General features: G+C 54.5%; 1 long non-coding RNA gene across 1 annotated transcript in view; it reads left to right on the plus strand.

The window, feature by feature from the left end:
* Positions 1-137: 137 nt before the first annotated feature.
* The window catches only part of LOC127046466 (uncharacterized), a 34,939-nt gene continuing 12,877 nt past the window's right edge, over positions 138-22,199 (plus strand). The window contains exons 1-2 of the long non-coding RNA XR_007773100.1: positions 138-694; positions 21,099-21,194. This is a non-coding gene — a long non-coding RNA (uncharacterized LOC127046466). The remainder of the gene's footprint in view (positions 695-21,098; positions 21,195-22,199) is intronic.

Below are 22,199 nucleotides of genomic sequence, written 5' to 3' on the forward strand. Positions count from 1 at the left end.
CTCTAGCTCCGCCCCCGGCAGGGAACGCCCCGCCCCCAGGGAGGAGCATAGGCTCCCCTCCCCCTCCCCAGGAAGAGTCTAGCGCTAACCAGCCCTGCCCCCTAGGAGGAGTCTGCCCCCCCCAGCAGGAACCCGCCCCCGGGTGGGGCCTGGACCCTTCCCCCGCTGGAACCCCTGGCTCCCGCAGGAAGGAGCCTGGACCCCCGCCCCTTCCCCCAGCAGGGAACCCTCAGCCCCCCCAGGCAGGATCCTGCCCCCCACCCGCTGCAAGCACCTTCCTCCCCGCCAGCAAAGCGACATGCAGCTTTCTCTTCCCCCCACGCCAGCTGGGAGCACCCCAAAACCCCTGTCCCTACCCCCTGCCCCTCAGCTACCAGCACCTTCATCTCTCCCTGCGACCTGGATTTCCCAGCACCCCCTCCCCCAGCATGCAACCCGTGACACCCCCTCCCCAGCATAGTCCTCTTCCCCCAACCCCCGAGCTGGGAGCACACCCAGTACCTTCACCCCCAGCAGGAAAACCGTGTTCCCCCCCCCAGCCCAGAGCCCCTTCACTCTGCACCAGCTGGGAGCACCCTGCACCCCCTGTGCCCATGCAGACAGCATGCAGCTTCCTCCCCTGGCCCCCCACAGCAGTGGGTGATGTGGATTCAGGACTCTTCAGTTACGTGTCATATGCCTCACACTGCTGAAGGTGAGTCTCCTGTTTGCACAAAGGGAAGGAATCTGGGCCTCTGGAGCAGGAGGGGAGTTTGGCCCAGGTGGCTCCACATAGCCATAGGGGTGAATGCACAGACGTAGCAGCGTGAATGATTATTGCTTATTGCTTCAGTAGGAACAGCGGATTAGAAAACCTGCCACACAGTGAGAGACTCCAGGAGCTGAGTCTGTTTAGTTTAACACGGAGAAGGTTTAAGGTGCAGGGACTTGGTCCCAGTCTATAAATACCCACCTGGGGAACAAATATTGAATTATGGACTCTTCGGTCTAGCAGCAGAAGGTCTACCACAATCCAGTGGCTGGAACTTGAAGGTAGACAAATGCAGACATCAATAAAGTGTACATTTTTAACGGTGAGAGTGAATAACCATTGGAACAACCTACCCAAGGGTGTGATGATTCTCCATCGCTGGCAAGTTTTAAATCCAGATGGGCTGGTTTTCTAAAAGCTCTGCTCTAGGGATTATTGTGGGGCAGGTCTCTGGCCTGAGCTATGCAGGAGGTCAGACGAGGTGATCACAATGGTCCCTTCTGGGCTTGGAATCAATGAATCTGTGCACAGAGATGTGTGTCTAGAGCCACAGGCAGAGCTCTGCAGTGCTAGCCGAGCTCTGACAGCCACCTCTCCTTCTTACTCCCCGCAAGTACAAGCAGCATTTTAGTTTAGTTCAGTTCGAAGCTTGGCCTGCAAAAGACAGGCCGGTATCCGGCAGCAGGAGGAAGCAAGAGTGGATGAGGAAGTCTCCACAATTGGTTATTATTTGTATTATAATGGCAGGTGGGTGCACTTTCCTGGGCATGGAGAGTGGGGTACGGGGGCACCCGAATGAGAGACTGCAGGGAGCGGGCTAGGCGGAGCACTGGCCAGCTTTGGTTGGAGCTCATGAGAATTTAGAACCATTTCAGATTCAGTTTACTATCATGTTTCTCAACACACTGTCTGAACGACAGGACAACCATTGGAATGAGTGGTACCGTGCCTGAGAATGTGGGATTTGTTCCTGCAGAGCTCAGACTCCAGCTCATCGGCTGTATAGGAGCAGGCCTTTGAGTGTGATCTCAGTTTAGTCGCTTCCCCACTCTGTGACTCAGTTTCCCCATCTGAGAAATGAGGATAAGGATACTGGCCTCCCTTGTAAAGCACGTTGAGATCTACTGGTGGGAAGTACGAGATAACTAGGCTTGGAAGGATTAGCTTTTTATCGGTAAACGTCGGTGAACATCAATTTCAGCATACAAACACCCAGACCAAGACAAAATTATTTCCATCCATACTAATTGAAAGTGACACCTCGGCAACGTAAGACAAATGGGGAGGGGAGATCTAGGTTGGATATTAGGAAACACTATTTCACTAGGAGGATGGTGAAGCCCTGGAATGGGTTCCCTAGGGAGGTGGTGGAATCTCCATCCTTACAAGTTTTTAAGGTCAGGCTTGCCAAAGCCCTGGCTGGGATGATTTAGTTGGGGTTGGTCCTGCTTTGAGCAGGGGATTGGACTCCTGAGGTCCCTTCTACCCCCGATATTCTATGATTCTATGAAATAGTGCTTTTGAGAGCTATGAGTCCCACCTTGATGTGTATAAAACATGCTGGTGGAATTGGAGTAGGGGTGCTATATAAATGTGTGTGGGGGCAGTTGCCTCCATCCCCTCCACCCATGCTTTACCACGTTAATTTTAGGAATGGGGAGGCAGTGGGGTGAGGAGGATGCTGGAGCAGGGGGTAGGAGATCTTTGCTACACCATGTGATTGCAGCTTCCCCTTCTGATTTTGCACAACTGAGAAAATAGAAATGAATAAAAATGGGAAAAAAATGCTTTAAAATAAGCATTGGTTTTCTCAGTTGAAATTATATTAGAAAAATTCAAGTTCTGCCAAGCCAATATGTGAGAACTGAGTAGTGTTGTGATTATTTCTTAATAGCCCTTTCCTAGCACCTCTCATCCAGGGATCTCCTGGCATTGTACAAACATTCCTTTTAAAATCAAGATGGGGTGTTTTTCTCAAAGATCTGCACTAGTTCAAACAAAGACTATTGGGGTAAGTTCTCTGGCTGCGATATGCAGGAGGTCAGATTAGATCGTTGCCGTAGTCCCTTCTGCTCTTGGGAATCTATGAATTAACCCTTCCCACAACTGTATGAAATAGGAAAGAGAGATGAAGCCCCTTTGTACAGATGGGGAAACCGAGGCACAGAGCAGTGAAGTGGCACAGAGCAAGGAACAGAACGCAGGAGCAGTGTGTGTCCCAAAGCCAAGCCAAGATTGTCTGCTGGTTAGCTCAGCCTCACATCTCCAGGAATGCTTATCCCTCCATGCTCATGGATGAGGGTAGGTCAGGAGTCCATGAGCAGGCTCAGGGCCGGCTTTAGGCTGATTCGCCTGATTTCCTGGAATTGGGCCCTGCGCCAGGGCCCCTCTCCTTAAGGGCCTTCTTAATTTTTTTTTTTACTCACCTGGTGGGTGGTCCACTCTGGGGTCTTCGGCGGCATTTCGGTGGCGGGAGGTCTGCTCCAGGGGTCTTCGGTGGCATTTTGGCGGCAGGGGGGTCTTTTGGTGCCGCGGAAAACCCGGAGCAGACTCCCTGCTGCCAAAGTGCTGCCGAAGCCCCGGACCACCACCGGGTATTCGAATCGGGCCCCGCAGTTAATAAAGCTGGCCCTGAGCAGGCTGCTGGCATTATGCACCAAACCCAGGATGGTGGGAATGAGGCTGAAGTCAGTTGGTTGGCTGGTTCCTGATTTGATGTAGCCTCCAAATAGGCATGGTTATAAGGCAGTATCCTCATTATTTCATATTGATGTGGTGGCAACAGCCCTGGTGTGCTGGGCGCTGTACGAACGGCGAGGCCGACATTGATCCCTCCCCCACATGATAACCCCTGGCTCTTCATAGCACTTTTCAGCAGTAGATCTCAAAGCAATCGGTGGTGTTGTCCCCATTTTACAGATGGGGAAACTGAGGCACAGAGCAGGGACTTGCCCACGATCACCCAGAACACCAGTGACAGAGCCAGGAATATAACCCCGGTCTCCTGAGACTCCGTCCAACGCTTTGGCTCTAAGACCAACCTTCCTTTGGAGCCCTTGTAAGCTGTTACTCCTCCTTGCTCCCTTGGACTCCTCAATATTCTCTGTCATTCCTGCCCAGCAGGATGTGTTGATGGCACTCAAGGCCTGTGGGCGGAGGCGGGACAGTGAGATTCAGGTGTGTTGGGATGGGGGCAGGACAGACAGGTAAGGGTGGACAAGCCGTGGGGGAGAAGACCAGCGGCCCACAGGGAGGGAGATAACCTGGGAAAGAAGAGGCCTCTGGCAGAGGAACGTGGGGAGGGCTGGGAGGCAGGGAAATTTGGGATGGGAGAGGAATGGGGGTATGGGAAGACCAGGAGGTGGGCAAAGAGAGACCCTGGTGAAAGAGGAGAAAGTATCCATCCACCCACTTATTGAAAGTGTGTAAGACACCCATCCCGGCAGGGTCTGGACACGGGTTTGGGAATGGATGACCCTTGCTCCTACGGGATCAATAGGGTGACTGTGCTCACAGAGGGGCACATTGCATTCCCAGCCCTCAAGCCGCCCCAGCAGCACTGTGCTGGACGGGACCCCCGTTCTGTTTATTTCCCTGGGAATCCCAAGCAGTTCGGCAGTGCTGCCACCAGAGGACCCCGGAGATCAGTAAATCAGCGCTTTGCCAGATTGGGAGGCTGCTTGCGGAGGGAATGCTGGTGATGAGGCTGCAGGACTGAGGTTTCCTTTGGGCTTCATAATAAATCCGTGTTGCTTCCAACTCTGCCTGCTGCTGCCCCTCGCAGGGGTATATGGGATCACCCAAGAGGGTACCACAACCCCAGGACAGCTGGGACCCTTATCCCAGCTCTGTGGCTGTGAACCCCAATCTGATTCCTTTCCGGGTGCTCCCTGGTCTATACCTCACACCATTGAGAGCGAGGGGGCTGGGGTTCCCCTGTCATCCCAAACCCAGCCTGGTGACTGCTGGGGCTGGCAATGCCCTGCAGAGCCCTCTGCCTGCCTGCCAAGATGTTACCAAGACTCTTATGTTGTGCTGTTGGCAGTTGCTGTGTTCCGCCCCAGAGGTGGCTGCATTTCTATTGCACCACTGGGAGGGGTGAGGCTTACATGTCCTCTCGCCCTGTAACTTCTTACTACCCTGTTGACATGCTCCAGGACACCGAAGGATGGATGCACCTTATCTCCTAATTCCCTCAACCTGCACTTTGTTATGTGGCCTCAGCCAGCACTTTGGGATGAGAAGAATTACCGAACCTCCTTGGTAATCACAGGGAAAGCTCCTGCTTCAGGCTAGGCTCGGAGGCTTACAGGGTTAAGAAAGAGCTTGAGGTGCTACAGGTGGTCTAGTTTATTGAGAGCAGAGCCAGGCCACCTGGATTCTAGTCCCTGTAATGTCACAGGCTTAGGCAAGTGACTTAATGATTGGCACCTCAGTTTCCCCATTTTAAAATACGGATCATAATATTTACCCAGCTCGCGGAGCACGAGGTTCAATGAATTAGCTGTTTGTACAGTGCATCGAAAATCACATGCACTACGACTGTAGCACCAGCACCAGCATGGGCTGTGGGCTTGTCAGGGCTCCCAAGCTAAGATGGGGTTTTTTTTGGCAGGTGGGGGTGGGGGTGGGGGGGAGAGGAGGGTTGTGTCTGGGGAAAAAAAGCAACAAGGTCCTACAGGCAATGCGGTTGTGACTCAGTAGGAGGCGCTGTTCTCTCAGAGTCAGTGCTGCTGACCTCAGGGCTCTAGAGTGGTGTGGCCAGGGCAGTGGTGTGGCTAGAAATGCCTGGGTGAGAACAAGAGGCAGTGTGGTCTAGTGGGTAGGGGTCTGGCTTGGGAAGACAGGTGAGCTGGGTGCTAGCCCTGGTTCTACCACCTACCTGCTGTATCACCTTGGCAAGTGACTTCCCCTCCTTTCCTTTGGGTATCTTGCCTCTTTAAGACTGCAGGGGAGGGAGGCTGTCTGTGCAGCACCTAGCACAGAGCGGCCTTGAGGTGCTACCGGTAATAAGGCAGAGCTGAAGTCATTATGTTACTATAGATCCCATGGCGTTTTCCCAGGCAGAGGGATGTTGCCTGTTTCTGTTGTATTAACCGCATGCTCCGGACTTCCAGCCCAGCTGTCGTGTCATTCCCATACAACATTCTTCTCCTCGCCCTGTGCTGAACTCCTGTCTGTTGTGTAGAGGGGCCCAGTGCTGTGAGCATGGAATTAGGAGAGAGGTGACGTTGCTCTGAGCCCAGCCCCACTTCTTAGTGGCTACATAACCCTGAGCAAGTCAATTCACTTCCCTCCTGGCCTCACTTGGATGTTTTCTGTTTATTCACCTTTCGAACGTGCTTTGAGATCCTGATCTGGGAAATGCTCGGCATTGTTCTGTCACTGACTCTGGGCACTGTTAAATAACTGCTGCCTTCCACCCCAGAAGAGTGAGAAGGTGTCAGGCCTTGAGTCAACAGATGTGGTTGTGGTTCTTCAAAGCTAACCGTCATCCCAGGATCGTTTTGTTAGGTGCGTTCTGAGATGGTGCCGCTGCCAGCTCCCAGCATGTCAGCCAGGGAATTGGGATCAAGGCCCACGACGGGCTCATATGACAGTTTTTGGAATTGAATCTGAACATGCCCAAAGTCTGAATCGGGGCATTTTGGTTCTGGTCCTTCTAGAGAGAGCGGGGAGCTGAGAAGATGGGGCTGCAGAGCCCAGGGCTGGTTGAGGTTGGGTCTCTCGTCATGCAGAAGGAATCCACTGGGATGCAATGTCCCCAGAGCAGGTGTTGGCCATGGCCAGCTGCCCTGAGGCATTGGGTGCTGACTGAGGCACTGTGGGAAGGCACAAATGCAAACAGGAGAAGGAAGGTTCGGCATGCACACCCTGGACTACTCTTCAGGGAGTTCTCGCCTTCCTCTGGAGCATCCAGAAGTTCCTAAAGCTGTCAGCCAGCCTGCGGGAATCAGGAAGGGGTGTGTGGGGGCTAGAAGGAATTTCCCCCCAGGTCAGAGGGGCAGTGACGCTGGGAGTAAGGGGTGTCATCTTCCTCTGCAGTGTGTGGGTGCAGGTCACTTCCCAGGATTATCTGGGCATGTCTCATCACTGTGGTGGCCTTGGGCACTGGTGCTGCTCAGTCCCTCTGATTCTCTCTCTGGGGCACATACTAATCCGGTCCCCTGCGGCCTGTAATACTTCGGTCTAATTCCGGGTGCAGGGTTAGGGCGTGGGTGCTGGGCGGGGTCAGTGGCCTGGGCTGTACAGCAGGGCAGATGGGATGGTCTGGTGGTTCCTTCTGGCCTTAACCTCGGTGAGTGGCCGGGGAGAAGCGGTCAGCCTAGGCAGGCCGTGTGCCCTCAGCTGGCTATGGCAAGGAGCAGGCAGGGTGGCCCCATGGAGCAATCCCTGTCTAGACCCAAATTCACCACTCACAAGGAAGCTGGTGGGCCAGAGCAGGGGGAGCACCCAGGGCTTTGCTGTGTTTTTTGTGGGACGTGGGAACTGAAGAGAGAGGGCAGGCCAATGCAGCTAACCGGCAAAGCCCCCATCTCACAGGGCCTCCTTTGGGTGGAGATTTTTGGGGTGGTGGGGGAGGGCCTGTGTGAGAGGTTGACTCCACATGGGGCAGGGCTCTGAATGGGAGGTGGAACCTCTCCACTCTGGCTGAGCAGATGGGTTCGGGCGTGGGGGGAGATGAGGAACCAGCACCGATGTTGCTGTCGCCAAAGCTGGGGAGCAAAGCTGGCCCCCAGCAGCCCCTACTCGCAAAGCCCCCTAAGGCAGAGCCAGGTACCTGCCTCCTCAAGCACGTGCAGTTTGTTCCTGTCCCTTTAGGTGTGAGGACACCCAGCATCAGCCTGGGGTTGTGAAGGGGGGTTCAGTTCATTGGGGGGTACGTCCTCTCCAAGGACCCCAACATCTTGGCTCCTGTTGGCTGTGGTGCCGCTCCAGGGGCTCTCTCAGGGAGGCAGGTTCTATTCTGAGAGCTTTGTAGATTGGAGCGGGACCGAAAGCCTGTGACTGTCTCTGGGTGTGAGCACATGGGCTGTGCATTAGTGCACTCTGCGCTGTTGGAGGGGCTAGATCCTGGGCAGGCTGTGGGTTCCAGCGTGGACCCAAACCTGGGGGGAGAGGATCTGTTTTTCAGATGTCACTGCGGTCTCATGAGAGCAGCCGAATTTTCAGCCCGAGGTGGCTGGAATCCCACCAGATCCGATCTCAGCGCCGTTCAAACCCAGATCCGAGCGTGGGCTCAGCCAGACGGGAACGCTGCCTCGTGGGCCCATCCATGATTTCAGCCTGAAAGCAAGTGATGGCAGCCAGCTGGCATTAACTGAGTCTCCTGTGCCAGTTGTGTGTGTTGGGGGCAGGGGGAGCCTCACACTCCATGCAACCCCCTGCAAACAACAGGGCTTGAGGAGCTCGGATACCACGGTGATGGGTGTGGGATAAGAACCAGAGCAGAATCCAAGCCTTCCTCGTCCCTCCCCCAGCACGAGCTAATCGCAGCTTCTCAGCCTGCCCCAATGTCTGGGAGCGATCGGAGCCCTTCTGACTTAATCGGATCGGAGGCTTTGTCTGGGTGTTTCGCCCCTCAAGCAAGCACCGGGGAAGCACTTTGCCGGCTCAGCGCCACTGGAACAGGGGCCCGATCCTGTGGTGCCCTCTACATTTTTTGCTTTTGGGGGTGCAGCATGAATCAGAAAGGCATCTTGCGTCTCTAACGGTGCAAGAGAAAGGCAGGGCCAGGCCACTGAGCCAGGATTTCTGAACCTGCCTGCCCGATGTTCCGCTTCTCCGTTCCCCTGTTCAAAGGTGCTGAGCCCCTGCAGCTCCCCTTGACTTCCCTGAGGTTTGTGGGGGCTGAGCACCTCTGCAGAATTAGCCCAGCTTACGTTGAGGTGCCTTAATAAGCATCATGTAGGAGCCTAACGTTAGCCCCTCTGCAGTGGCAGGACAGGACCTGGGCTGGAGCAGTAGATTTGGAGATAGGTGACAGATCGAGGGGGCAAGCCAGCTCCACCCAGCCACCTACATGCTCCTGGATCTGTGGCTGTTCGGTCCTCCCACATGTTTCTGGCCCAGCCGGATGCCCCATAGCCGCTGCAGAAACCTGTCCTGCAAATATTTAATGGAGTGACAGGCTCCAGCAGCGTTTGACATCCTCCCCCAAGCCCCGTTCTCGACGTACAGGGTGCGTCTCGCAGTTATCTCGCTGCTGCCTCGCTAACCGTGGAGCCGGCTCCCTTGGGGGCTTTGCTGTTTGCCTGGCATTAGGAGATCGTTTCGGAGACGTACGGGGGAGGGCTGCAGATTCCCGCAGTGGGGGCTCTCGGCGGTGACTCCAGCAGCAGCTGGCTGGTGATATGTGACCTCATAGCATCGTATGCCCCAGAAACGCAGACGCACCTGCTGATGGAGTCGCAGCACTGCCAGGAGTCAATGGCGGTCCCTGGAGGGGGAGGGAGCCCTCACTAGGACCACTGCAGAGCACTGCCCCTCTGCCTGGAGCTCTCCCTTTGCACACTGCAAACTGTAGGACTCAGACAGGGTGAATAGGAGGGGAAGGGAAGCAGGACGGGGGGGAGGACAGGAGGTGGACAATGGGGTGAACTGAAGGGGAGGTGGGGCCAGGTGAAGGAGGAATGGGAGGGGAGACAGGGCTGGACAGTAGGCAGAGGGGAAGTGGGGGCTCGGTGAGGGGGCAGTAGGAGGGGAGGTGGGGCTGGGCAATCTCACAATCAGCTGATTGCTGATGCCCGGGTTGAGGGGCAGCGGGGGCTGGTCGCTGACACTTGCTTTGTCTGTTCATAGTAATTCAGTAATCGCGGATGAACCTGTCTGCAGACACGTTTGCTCACGCCCTCCTCCCTTCAGCAACCATTCGTCTCTTGCCTTCGTAGATTGCCAGCTCTTTGGGGCAGCAGCCACGGTTTCCTGTATTGCTGTGCAAAAGCTAGCACGACAGGGCCCCGATCCTGACGAAGGCCTCTGGGCACATCTGTAATTAAAGGGGAGATTGCGCCTGACACTTCCTATTATAAGACCCTGTTTTCAGTTGCTTATAATGTTGCAAATGCTCCCTATTTGGACATCCATTTTCCAAGCCAGGTGTCTGTCTCAGGCTGACAATTTTGGGAAGTTTCGGCAAAAACAGTTCAGCCATTTCTTAAAATGACATTAGGGGAAAATCCATTGTTTTGCCCATGTTAAAAAAAAAATCTTACTGTTGGTTCTTTAAGATGCTCTTGCACCCTTGTGCGTTGGAGAAAGGATCTGAAATTTCAGAAGGAGGGGGTCACCCTGGAGTCAGGGAGGTGCCTTTTGCTGTTCCCATGAGAAAACCCTCCAATTTGGCCAAGTTACAAGCCTTGGAAAAAATCTCATTTTGCACATGCTCAGCAGACACGTGTTTGAGTTTGGCAGCTAAATTCTCTGAAGATTCCATGTGCACTGAGCATGCTCCTGCTTGAGACCTGTCTGTGCATGGCCCAGCCGCACGGAGCGATGGAGCATGCTCCTCCCCAGGGCTGCGGGGGATGAGCAGGACTTCCCCTGCAGTTGCCACTGCTGCTTGCAGGGTTGGGGAGGACACTGAGGCTCCAGGCACCAGAACCAAGAGCAAGAAGGCTGTTTCCCCTGTGCCGTTAGTGCGGCTGCCCCCGCAGCAAAGAGGAGGGATGTAGGCTACGTCTCAGGAAAAGCTTTCTAACTCTAAGGGGAGTTAAGCTCTGTAACAGGCATCCAAGGGAGGTTGTGGAATCCCCACCCTTGGAGGTTTTTAAGAACAGGTTGGACGAACCCGTCAGGGACAGTCTAGGTTTACTTGGTCCTGCGTCCATGCAGGGGCTGGATGTGATGAGCTCCTGAGGTCCTTTCCAGGTCGATGGCTCCATGACGGCACATGTCAGGCGTTGAACTGAGGAGCTGGCAGGGTGCACAGATGAAGGAAAAGTCACCGTTCCCCTTCCTCCCCCTCCTGGGAGGACTGCGAGCAAAGCCTGTCCCCAGCGCATCCCTTCTCCGACCTGCTCACCTGCCCCAGCAGCTGTTGGGTTTGGCCCACTCCAGGCCGGGGCGTCTGGCTGAACAAACGGAGCAGCAGCTGCTGCCTCATGCCAGTACCTGTTCCATACATGGGCTCCATGGGGCAGTGGGAGGAGGGAGAGACCTGCAGCACCTGGCGTTTCACTTCAGCACACGTCTCTGTCTCCCCTCCAGCCGCCCCAACCCCCCGTCCTCCATCGGAGTGTGGGCAGGGCACCGCAAAGGACAGGTGGATCTCTGGGAATCCCAGCTGCGCTGCAGGGGAAGCCTGGAGAAACTGGAATCTTTCTTCAGCTCCATCCATCCCCATGCCTAGCTGGGGACCCAGCTGCTGTGTTTCGAGTGGGTCCATCACTTCACTGCCTACGTGCAAAGAAATCCTGCGATCCTGAGCTTCTCCTGGCCACGCAGTCCTGCCAGGGACAAAGTAGCTCCCATCACGCACCAGGGCTGAAGACGGGCAGGTGAGGTCTGAGTATCCGCTTTTATCAGGATGGACAGGGACAGGGAGCAACAAATGGATCAGGTACCCCAGTCCAGCTGGGGAAGCCATCATCTGTCTATCTGCCTGTCTTACGCCCATATTCACCTGTCTCATCTGTCCATCCACCCCCTTGGATTGTGTGTGTGCCTCTGCCATGTCCCCTATGCCCTGCCCCGTCCCCCATGCCCTGCCCCGGCTCTCAATCTGGGAGTCGGGCTGGCAGCGAGAGCAGGACAGGAGCCAGCTTGCTGGCAGCATGCGGAGAGGGCAAGGTGAGCGAGCCAGAGCCAGCGCTAGGATAGAGAGCAAAGCCCAGGCCTCGGTGAGACTGCGAGCGGCGGGGGAAACGTCTCTTCCAGTTACACGTTCAGAGCTCTGAACCCCGTCGCAGCCACCTAGATGTGGGTTGGGACCACATCTGTCTTCCTTGAGCAGCTCCAGGTTTAATGGATCTAGAATGAGAGCAAACGTCTTACCATCCCCGTGGCACTGGTATGACAATGCATAATTGACTGGACGACAGCAGCATATCCTGGGGGAGCGCGTGAAATGTGACAAGAGCTGATGGAACTGACCTGGGTCGTTGTCTGTCAGCCGACGGGCTGTGTGGAGGGTGATGGGAGATCACAGGCACAGGCGCTGAAGATGGAAATGGGCCCCAATGAGCTGGGGGTTGGAAAAAGGCCAGAACTTCCTGCTTGGATCTGGCTCTCAATGGCTCTGTAGTTTGGGAGCACCAGAATCTGGCTTTTGATTGGGATCCGTCTCCATGAGTGACGGTATTTCCCAATAACCCAGCACGCCCCGGGCAGCGCTGCAGTAGGATCCGGGGGAGCATTTCCAGGCCTCGCAGCTAAAGAACCAGAGGGGCCAGGCAGAAATGCTCCTGAGTTCTGGTCGGCGGCTGGAGGGTTGCCCCTAAATGCGGGGGAACTGTTACAATGTGTGCAGCACCGGGGGCCTGCATGGGGTTTTAAAGACCAGGCTCCTGCATGAGGATCTTACAGCCTAAATCATGTGTTATTGTACGGTGGCCAACAGGTGATTGTAGGCTCCCTGGCGAGCGTCTCTGTGTGGTCGTAGGGACTTGGGTGCATTGGGGTGTTATCACGGGCAGTCTCGGGTGCATCGCCATGCTACTACAGGGCTGCTTGCAAGGGTCTGTCCTGAGTGCTGGCGCACCGTCATAGGGTCTGCCCTGAGCTCTAGTGCACTACCAGAGGGTCCTTTGGGGAGCATGGATGCATACGCTCTTTGGGGCAGGGCCTGTCATTTACTGCACCCAGCACAATGGGGCCCAACCTGGTCGTGGCCTTTTGAAACTACCGCTCTCAGGGTGCCACTGTGGCCAAAAGAACGAATGTGATCCTAGGACACTTAACCAGGGGACTCTCCAGTCGGAGCAGAGAGGATATTTGACCTCTGTATTTGGCACTTGTGCAACCATGGCTGGAATCCTGGGCCCAGTTCTGGTGCCCACCGGTCAAGAAGGATGTTGATAAATTGCAGAGAGTTCCGAGAAGAGCCAGGAGAACGATCAGAGAGTTAGAAAACCTGCCTGGTAGCGATAGACTCAAAGAGCTCCATCTGGGTTTAGCTTCACAAAGGGAAGGGTAAGGGGTGACTTGCAGTCTATAAGAAGTTACCCAGGGAACAAATATTTGATAACGAGCTTGTCAGTCTAGCGGAGAAAGGTCTGACACGATCCAGTGGCGGGAAGTTGAAGCTGAACAGATTCAGATAGGAAGGAAGGTGTACATTTTTAACAGTGAGAGTGATTCTTGCCGAGGGTTGCGGTGGATTCTCCGTCACTGAAAATTTTATATCCAGATGGGATGTTTTCTAGCTATTGTTGTGGGGCAGGTCTCTGGCCTGTGAGATCGATATTAAATCAGAATAGTTAATAATGACCCCCACTGGCTCTCCGACGGGCACCGGCGCGCTAGCGGTGCTGCTGGGCGACAACTGACTCACACACACACACCCCTACTCCCAGCGAAGGGACCCATCTCAGCTCCACAGGGACCCTCCAGACCGGCTGATAGAGACGGCAGCAGATCGGCTCAGCTGTGTTGCTATTTCCTTCTCCTGTTAAAATGGCACCTCCCGTGTCCCCGCTGGCCCCCCTTTCTGCTCGGCAAGGGACAGGGGCCGGGGTGGCAGGGGGCAGGGCAGGCCTCGGTGATCAGCTGTTGAGCTGCCGTAGCTTAGTGCATCTTAATTACCTGGCAGAGCAGGCGGGAAGCAGCTGATTGTGCGCAGTGACAGGCAGCATTTAATCTGTCAGGCCGTGCCAGAGCTCCCCGCAGGGCTGATGAATGACGGGAGGCGCGCCCAGGGGTTTGTTTTTATCTAAACAGAGCGAGGACGATACCCACCGCAAACCCCTCGCATGCTGCCGGCGCAGGTGAATCCATGCCAGGCCGGGTAGGCCGTGCTGGAGATCGGAGTGCTGGGCTGCCTGGCTCTGCCCTGAGCATCACGAGAGCACAGAGGGGGCATGAGCACCACCAGTCGGTTCTTCCTGGCCTTGCTGCACCCCTTGTACTGGTGGTTTCTGCGACGTGGGAAGCCGCCTGGCTAGGGACCAGGCTGAGGCCCTGCACACTCACTTCACACACAGCCAACAAAGGGGCATGTGTTTTGGTGGCAATCCGGCTAGCTCAGGACTCCACGCAGCGTGAGGAAGAGGTGCAGCCTCAGGAGCAGGGGAGAACTTGCCCAGGGCGCGGGCTCATGTGCTGGGGCGGGAGGGGGCCAGAAAGTGGCAGGCCCCTGGACACCAACACAGACAGAAGTGGCTGTGGGTGCTAAGGCTGGGACTGGCCTTGGGCAAGGTGGCAGCTGAAGGAAAGGCCCCACTGGTGTCCCATTTAAGCCCTGGTTTGAGGATGACAGTGTCTAGGCCTGGATTCCGGAGAGCACGGGTATCACAGGATTTGAGCACGTGTGTCAGTGCTCTCCTGAATCGGGGCCAGGGACACACATGGATCATTATTGGATATATGCCACCATCAGGCAGCAGGCTGCTTTAGCTGTGGCCTGGTGAACAGCACGCTGGGCTAAGATTCAGTAGATCTGAGTTCTGATCCCGGCTCTGCTGCTGTTCTGCTGGCTGACCTGGGGCAAGTCACTTCCCTTCTCTGTGCCTCAGTTTCCCCATATGTAAAATAGATAATGCGTCTGAACTGCATGGCTGGCCCTGCTGCTGTAACAAGTGGAACCAGAACCCCGGAGCTAGACACTTTCTGAGCTTTGGACTTGGGTTCTGCTCTGTGCGGCTCCAGTCCTGACCCTGCTGCAGGAGCTACTCCCTGAGCTGGGCAGCTGTAGCATGCTATTGCAGCCACTGGAGAGGGACGTGATCATGGGCAGGAGCCATGCTCAGGGGGATGAGAAGCTTGAATCATGTGGAGTCCTTGGGCAGGATAGCCGAGAGCTCGGAGCTGAGCGGCTGGGGAAGTGGAGTTCAGCTGCAGCAGCAAGGAGGCCTGCAATGAGGTGGTAGTGTTAGTCAGGCCACGGGGTTTGGTTGTTGATAAAGGACAGGGGAAAGAAGAGGGTGATGGGGGCAGAGAGGAGCTAGATGGGTCCAGCTGGATTCCCTGTTGGAGCCAACAGCTCCACCCTACTCAGCCTCTCCTGCCCCCTTCCCCAAGCGCCCTCTAGCGCCCCCAGCAGGTGCTGCACCCACTGCCAACCGCAAGCATCCAGCTGCGGGGTTGGAGACCCAGAGGGAGAATCCCTGTTCTACCCGGCTCAGGGTGCTGGATTAGAACTGGGGCCCTGGTGGTGAATGCTGGGGTGCTTGCCTCACAGCTGCTCCCCTGTTGGGGTGCTCAGCGGATGCTGTGTTTCTGTCTTAGCAATCCGCTGGCCTCCTGCAGGTGCAGACCCAACCCTCTTTGCAAGTGTGGCGGGTTTTAGCCCCAATGAGACAGGTGAGTCTCTCACCACCCCAGTTTCCCAGGGGAGGGCAGTGATGAGTCGGAGGTCAGCAAGTCAGAGGCAGAGCCGGGCAGGGTTTTCTGATTCTCCAGCTTAGATTCTCTGTGGTGTCACTAGAAGGGGGTTTTCTGTGTACTGCTCCTTTAAGAATAATACCAGCGCTCTCCTTCAGCCTGTCTGCAGGGGCCGCTCCCTGTGAGTCACGTTCAGGAGGGCAGCTGTTACAGCACCAGTCACGCCCACCGCGCTCTCTCTCCCCGGGACCCTGGGCCTGGTGTTTCTGCTGGTGTCACCCAGACCAAGAAGGCCTCTCTACTGAAAAACATGCCACATCCTTCCTCCATGGCTTGGCTGCTATACGGGCTGCACCGGACAAACCCCGACTGCCCGCTGGAATGGCCCAAAAGGTTTTGCTCCCTCTGGTCAGACCCCAGATGCAGAGCTGGATGTCTCTGTCTTACTATGTGCATCTCTGGCCTCAGGTACTGGAGAGACCAGCTTTCCTTCTGCTGCTGCAGCCTCTCACGACAGCTGCCTTCCACCAAGACAGTGACGCCAATACAAAGAGTTTGAGACTCATGAATGCAGGGTGAACACTTCCAGGGGCGCTGCGCCTAGACAGTGGAACTCTCTGCCACAAGAACTACAAGACCACGGACCTCACAGCACTCAGAACGCAACAGTACCCTCATCCCTTTGCCTGAACTTCCCCCCTCTGCGTTCCTCTCATGTACAAGCACTCACCAACCTGAGACTCTGAAGTAGCTTAGGGGAGGAAGAGATACCACAATGATGGGCATGTGAGGAGATAACTTTCTCCCCTCTCAGCTCCTGATCAGGATGTTGGAACCACCCCCCAAAGAAGAGAAAATCCAACCTGGGCTTTAGACCAAGCCTAATCTGTGCTGGAGCCCATTACCATGGCATCTAAGTCCCAAGATCTGAGACTGAGAAAAAGCACATGGCTTTCTTCCTCACCAGACACGTTCCTGGCTGAGCTCTGCCTTCCCAAACACGCCTCCCTGCACTGCAAAGTGGAATTTCTCGAATGGTTTTAATTCCCACCCCTGGCTAAATGAGTATCAATTTTCCTTCCATTAGAGCATTGCTAATGAACGTAAATGAAAATACAGTGTGGGCTTTAAACATTATTAGCTTCCTGTCAGCTCCCATCCACTGCTTTGTCCCTGGAGTAACAGACGGCGATTTGCGGTTACAGCTGTGACTCTCCTGCAGGACAAACACTTCAATCAGCCCTTTAAATGCCTGTGACAACTTAATGGCTCAGCCTGCCGAGGGGTTTCAGCATGAAACCACCTGGTCGACAGCAGTAACGCTGAGCTCGCTGCCCGGGTGCGGAAGGGGGCGAGGTGAGGTCTGCACCACAGTGGTCCCCTTCGCTCCAGGCGCTGCAATGGCATTTTGGTCATTGCTTGAAAAAGAGAGGAGGAAGGAGGGGTACATCTGGAGGTGCTGGATGGATGGACAGATAATTACTGTTATTATTTGCAGTATTGTCATGTCCAGCCCCCCAGGGCGCTAGGCGCTGTACAAATGCAGAACAAAAAAGACAGTCCCCGAGAGCTTACAGCAGGGGGTGCGGATGGAGATTATAGCTAGATGGGTTGCTCTAGGGAGAGAAAGAGAGATGGGGCTGGCTGGCTGGTGAGAGATGGGGATGGATGGATGGATTGGAGAGTATGGATGAAGATGGCTGGAGAGAGAGATGGAGATGTATGGGGTGGGCAGCCATAGAGCTAGGGAGCTGTTCCATCCCAGGCAGACGGTGTGGGCCATCGGCATTAGGGTCTTGTTTGAAGGGCTGCAGACAGACGTAGGAGTCTGAACTCATCAAGGCGCTTGGCGTACTTCCTGCTGGCGAACGGGAAGGGAATTGGACAGAGGGTCAGGGTAAGTTGGTCAGCACTGTGTGTACACACAGCTGCACAGACATACCAGTACTCACACACACGCCGACACGGCCACACCCACAAACACACAATCCCAGGCCCACCCACTGTCACAAACGAGGTGCATAAACACACACAGAGCCACTGAGAGACACGGGGTCCCCAAAATGCAGAGACTCTCAAACACATGCACGTTCTTAGGTCCACAAATACACACCCACTCTCAGAAACACACACCTCTGCTTAGTTGCATGGGCAAAAACACCTACAAATACAGACACAAACCCACCCACAGATCTGTGTGCACATGCACAACCACGAGACAGACCCTCAGCCTCCGCACCCAGTGGATTCTTTTACCTTCTCTACCTTGATGGGCACTCGGGGCCAGAAGCTGAATCCAGAGTGAGTCCTCTGACATCGCTGGAGTTACTCCAGTGTCATCCAGGGCAGGTGCTTGGCCTCTGGTTTCAGCCCAGCTCCCTGCTGCTGCCCCAGGATCCCCAAGGCCCCTGCGTGAGCTGCTCCTGCTCACAGCACCTGGTGATTTTGCCTGATAAGGACTAGAGAATTGAGCCCATCATCATTATATATGCTTCTAAGGTGCCCATCCCCATGATATCTAGGCACTATCACATACATGGAGAAGGGCATCAGTTCCCTCAGGGAGAAGCACAGAGCTCCCATCTCCAGGGGAATCAGAAGTAGGTGGCTTCTCTCCCAGAGCACCAGCTGGGCCCATGTCACAGCTTGGTTCTCCTGAGATGGCCTCCCGGCTTAGACTCATCTCCATCACACACCTTCAGCCTCCTCTCTAGCGGGAGCGAGTGCTGGCTGGAGGGGTGCTGCTGCACAGAAAGAGGGTGCCACTGAAAGCGCTCAGGAGATCTTGGGTCAACTTCTGGCTCTGCCACAAATTCTGTGCAACCTTGGGCACATCCCTTAATCACCAGGCCTCAGCTCTGGCTTCTCCTAAGGCCTTTGGGGCAGGGGCTGACCCTGTGCAATGCTCTATGATTGAAAATGACCATTTGTATCATTGTTACTACCACTGTGCTTGAATTACAGCCAACCGTATACGAAGCGTATCATCTAAGGTGTCAATGGAAAAGTTACAGTCTCTCAAATACGATTAACACAAATGATTAAAGGTCTAGAAAACGTGACCTAGGAGGGAAGATTGAAAAAATCGGGTTTGTTTAGTGTGGAGAAGAGAAGACTGAGAGAGACATGATAACAGTTTTCAAGTAAATAAAAGGTTGTTACAAGGAGGAATGTGATAAATTGTTCTCCTTAACCTCTGAAGACAGGGCAAGAAGCAATGGGTTTAAATTGCAGCAAGGGCGGTTTAGGTTGGACATTAGGAAACATTTCCTAACTGTCAAGGTGGTTAAGCACTGGAATAAATTGCCTACGGAGGTGGTGGAATTTCCATCATTGAAGGTTTTTAAGAGCAGGTTGGACGAACCCGTATCAGGGAGGGTCTAGATAATCCTTAGTCCTGCCATAGTGCAGGGGACTGGACTAGATGACCTCTCGAGGTCCCTTCCAGTCTTAGGATTCTATGATTGATTATCCTGGTTCAATCCAGGTGTCAGATCTGTATCTGAAGTTATGAATATTGAATATGTATCTGTATCTCAAATGTGTTTGTTCCTGGGGTAACACTCACATCCAGACTATTGTAAATGGTCTATTCAAGCTTGATGGGCCATTAAGAAGAATCAACTCTCCAGATAGCTCTCCCTGTGGACGCCTCAACCAGAATATGGGCCATGGCTGCCCCACGAGTCACTAAGCCATGTAAGGATATGTGATGTGCTCATATGACCCTGGACTCCGTCTTGGGCCAGTAACTTTCCACACACCTGGGCTCTGTGAGCTTGGTTTGAGCCAGTCCATTTCTGGGCACATGGCAAAGGGTCTAAAAGACCCCTGAGAGAACTCCATTTTGCCTCCTTCTTGCCTCATTCTCTGGACTGTGGATTTACAACTGAAAGGAGCATATTGAACTATGGACTGAGGACCTTTCAATGTTTTGGAAGTTCCCAGAGAGACTTTACAAGGCAACTGTCTGTTCTATCACTGCTACAAACCTGATATAAGGACTTAACAACTGTTGTATGTGTGTGATCTAATAACCATTAACTCTCTTCTTTTCTTTTGTTAATGAACCTTTAGTTAGGATCACTGAAGGATGGGCATTAGTGAGATTATTGGGTAAGAACTGGGTCATGGTCTCAAGTTGCAGTGGGGGAGGTTTAGGTTGGATATTAGGAAAAACTATTTCACTAGGAAGGAGGTGAAGTCCTGGAATGGGTTACCTAGGGAGGTGGTGGAATCTCCTTCCTTGGAGGTTTTTAAGGTCAGGCTTGACAAAGCCCTGGCTGGGCTGATTTAGTTGGGGATTGATCCTGCTTTGAACAGGGGGTTGGGCTAGATACCTCCTGAGGTCCCTTCCAACCCTGATATTCTGTTGTTCTGTATATTGACCTGGCTATGTAGCTGATCTTTTGGGATTAGAGGCCCCTATATGTGATGAAATTGGTTTTCAGTAACAACTTCTCAGAGTCCAGTGACCAAATGGTGAGACCAGGACTGGAATGCCGAAGGAGACTGCATCTCTGACTTCTTGTTAACCAGTGTGATGAGACCGACGTTGATTTTTGTTACTGGCTTGGTATAGCTAATGATAGAATAACCACTGCCCTATTTCCCAGAAGTCTATCCTCAATTTGGTACTCTGAGCTGTGACCCACGGTGACACCCTCCCTATGGTTGTGTACAATACCCAATACCATGGGGCTCCAACCTTGGTTTGGGGCCTCTAGGTGCTGCCATAATTTCAACAATCGAGAGGTGGGCTAGACTGTGAAATCCGGTGAGATTTTAATCGTGAGCACAGTCAAACCCTGTACAGAATGTTAGACTGAAACCCAAAGTGTGTTACAAACACAGATGACACCTCACAAGCCTGCTGTGCAATGGGGAGGCATTGCAATGAACTGGCTAATGTGTATGTGACACTGCTGTCCTCTAGTGGATGGAATCAGAAAGGGTCAGCTGTGTGTCATAGGTCCCGTACTGCTAACTGCAATCCTCCTTCAGCTCAAGCCATCATTTACTTTGATTTGTATAATGCTGGTCATAACCTCCGTGGCGGAGTCCTGTTGTTTTGGCAGCAGGAGGTTCCACGTTCCATCTCTGCTGGAGCAGCTAAGTTCCCTGTGTCCATGGAGAGCGATGGAATCATGAAATCCTAGACAGCAACAGATGTGATAGGCATACTATCATGCCACCATTTTGCATATGGGGAAACTGAGGCACAGGGAGACTGGCCAGGGATTAGAACCTTGGCATTTCCATTGCCCTGGCCTGTGCTGTATGCACTATCCCACACCGTTCGCCGCTGCTGACATCATCAATGACTGTGTTAGCTCCCGGGTTTCCATTATTTTTCAGGACCATAGAAAATCATAGGGGGAGAGGTGGACTGAGCAGACAGGGAGAGATACATGGGGTGAGCTCTAAAGGGTTTTTATTGAGAGATTTTAGGGGTGATCTTCACCGAAGCAGAGAAAATGCAGCGAGCTTCGGATGTGTCTGTAAATAACTCTTCCCTCCCCTCTCAGAGCAATCTCCCAGGGCCCCTCTGAGACCCACTCTGCAACTTAGGTCTGTTATGCGCTCTGCAAGAGAATGAACCGTGATGCGGAGAGGGCATGCCCAAATGGGCAGGATGCACCGCCTGGTCAGGGTCAAAGGGCTCTGGGCTCTGGGCTGGGGAGAGACCTGGCTATGAGGGGGTGGGTGGGAGGATGGGGGTGCAGATGATTTATGGGATCTGGCTGGAGAAGCATCAGCGAGGTCCCCCCTTGCAGCAGCCAGAGGTAGAGTCCTGAGCTGGAGTTTGCTGCTGAGATGTAGATTGGGGAGTCTGGATTTGCCTTACAGGGACTTTTCCTTCCAGGTTGGGGACCCTCCTTTGGGACCATTTGGAAGCCAGGCTGTGTCTGGCTCCTGCGTTGTCCTTGGAGAGAACAGGAGAGAGGCTGCTGGGCTGAAGGTATGTGATGGGGAACAGGACGGAGGGTGATGGTGGGTGCAGAGAGGGGACCGAGGGGCCAGTAGAACCCCACTCCGCAAAAGGGCCCATCTCTTCTTTGGGCTCTCTGAACAAGGGCCCATTCAGCTGGAGCCAGCTCCTGCCCTGGGATGTGTGGGCTGCAGCTCCTGTTGACGGGAGTGGTAGTTGGGCCTGGGGGTTAGGAGAGCTGTCTAGGGCCCTGTAGCGGGGTGGCCACTCTGCTCCTGCCCGGAGGGGTTAAACCAGCCCCGGAGAGGGCTGCGGCTGGGAAAAGCCAGGCTGATTGGGGGAAGCAGCCACAGCTGAGGCCACGCCCCAGTCAGGCCACAGCTGGCCCTATAAGAGGGCTGAGGGCCAGAGGCAAAGAGAGTATCTCTCTAGATGCATGAGAGAGAAGGACTTGGCTGCCTGGGAAGCTGAGGAAGGTGCCTGAAGTGGAGCGGTGCTGGGGAAGGGCAGCGGGAGCTGGGGAGCTCTGGCCTAGCAAAGCCAAGTTAATGGCCCAAAGGGTACTGGGGCTGCAGAGGGGCAGCCCAAGAATAGGCAGAGGCAGCTGGTCCAACTCCCCCCCCCACACCGATGGTGAGTGGTTTACAGGCTGCCATCTGCCCAAGGGAGTGGGGGCTAGCTGGTGACTGGCAGTAGCTACTGAGGCAAGGTGGGGATAGAGTGTTGGGGGTTCCCCAGCATGGGGAGACCCAGACTAAGGGGGTACTGCAGTGGGCAGAACCCCTGGCAAAGGGCACCGGGATCTGGGAGAGACATGGGGCCAGTGGCAGGCGCTCCGAGCAGGAAAAAAGCTAATTCCCAGGATGACCAGCAGGAGGTGCCGTGCCGGTGAGTCATCCCCCACCACAGGCCCCATGGGAAGATTTTTTTGGGCATAGAGAAACCTTAGGGGTGCTCCAACTGAAGAGTGAAGGAGTGGCTTCTGGGCAGGAGAGTCCTGTCTGCAGCTCGTCCATAATACCAATGCGAATTAAT

This window comes from Gopherus flavomarginatus, chromosome 3, assembly GCF_025201925.1.
Source record: "Gopherus flavomarginatus isolate rGopFla2 chromosome 3, rGopFla2.mat.asm, whole genome shotgun sequence".
NCBI lineage: Eukaryota > Metazoa > Chordata > Testudines > Testudinidae > Gopherus > Gopherus flavomarginatus.